The sequence below is a fragment of the Otolemur garnettii genome, unplaced genomic scaffold (assembly GCF_000181295.1).
Source record: "Otolemur garnettii isolate 467f Iridium unplaced genomic scaffold, OtoGar3 scaffold00072, whole genome shotgun sequence".
NCBI classification, from domain to species: Eukaryota; Metazoa; Chordata; class Mammalia; order Primates; family Galagidae; genus Otolemur; species Otolemur garnettii.
In genome coordinates this window covers 6,546,504-6,548,133 of record NW_003852467.1, presented here as the reverse complement: position 1 = coordinate 6,548,133, position 1,630 = coordinate 6,546,504, and the positions used below count along the sequence as shown (strand labels likewise).

At 43.6% G+C, this 1,630-nt stretch overlaps 1 pseudogene; it reads left to right on the top strand.

The window, feature by feature from the left end:
• The first annotated feature begins 274 nt into the window (after positions 1-274).
• LOC100947474 lies at positions 275-1,405 on the top strand (annotated as a pseudogene).
• Positions 1,406-1,630: the final 225 nt, after the last annotated feature.

The following is a 1,630-nucleotide window of genomic DNA, read 5'->3' as shown; positions in this document are numbered from 1 at the left end:
AACCGGCATCCGGGCGGGTAGGAGCCGCACGCGGACGGCCAGGTGGGCTCAGACTCGGCCCGGGAGCGCGGTCTGAGCCTGGAGGGATGCGGCTGGCGCTGGGCGGGGAGGCCACTGTGAGGAGGAGCTGTGAGGCCCGCCCGTTCCCCCGGCCCGCCGCCGCCACCGCTGCTGCCTCAGTTCCCTGCACTCCTCCTAGCTCTTACCGGCCTTGCCTCTCCCCAGCGACATCTTCTGCCCCTCATAGCCACGCTACCCGAGGAAACAGAAGAAGCCGCAGGTCATGGAGGGGAACAGGGATGAGGCAGAGAAATGTGTCGACATCGCCCAGAAGGCCCTGATCCTCGGCAACCGAGAGAAGGCCCAGCACTTTCTGCAGAGGGCTGAGAAGCTCTACCCGCTGCCCTCGGCCCGCACACTTTTGAAAATAATTATAAAAAATGGAAGCATAGCTAGAAATGGCCCTCATTGCCAAAAACTATCAGGAGGTGGTGGTCAAAGCAAGCCTAATTGCACAAAGTACAGCACATCTGGTACTGAAAGCGGAAAAGGCTATAGCAGAAACCAAGTAGATGGAGTTCTTGGCATAAACAAATGTGAAAATTACTATGAAGTACTTGGAGTTACGAAAGATGCTGGTTGTGAAGATTTGAAAAAAGCTTATAGAAAGCTTGCTTTGAAGTTTCATCCTGACAAAAACTATGCACCTGGAGCAACAGATGCTTTTAAAAAGATTGGAAATGCTTATGCTGTTTTAAGCAATCCAGAAAAACGGGAACAATATGACCTCACAGGCAATGAAGAACAAGCTAGTAATCATGAAAATAATGTCAGATTTAATTCTCCTAAAGGTGAAGCTGATATAACTCCAGAAGACTTGTTTGATACAGTTTTTAGTGGTGGAGTTCCTGCAGATAATGAACATTCATTTTCAAATGGACACCGCCAACATCAACATGGATATAGTGGCCATGAAAGAGAAGAAGAAAGAGGAGATGGACTTTTTTCTTTGTTTATCCAGCTGATGCCCTTTATTGTATTGATCTTCGGTTCATTATTAAGCCAATTGGTGCTCTTTGATCCTCCTTACTCCTTATATCCTAGATCTGGATCAGGGCAAACCATTAAAATGGAGACAGAAAATTTGGGTGTTGTTTATTATGTCGACCAGGACTTTAAAAATGAATATAAAGGAATATTCTTACAGAAGGTAGAAAAGAGTGTAGAAGAAGATTATGTGACTAATATTCAAAATAATTGCTGGAAAGAAAAACAACAGAAAACAGATATGCAATATGCAGCAAAAGTATACCATGATGAGGATCTCCAAAGGAAGGCAGATGCCTTGAGCATGGACAACTGTAAGGAATTAGAGCGACTGACCAGTCTTTATGAAGGAAGGTGAACTGGAATATTTACGTATATCCTGTTCTCTGTTTTTTTCTGTAAGTTTAGTACCATCATGAGAAATGAAGGAACAGATTTAATATTAAAAACTAATCTGACCTGTTGCTTCTCAAATCTTGGACTGTTTATTACCCACTGGCTCCTTTAAATAATAAGAATTGAAAATTAATATTTTAGTTATGCTTCTGCATTTTTTTCATTGTCTAAGCTTATATGATTCCTA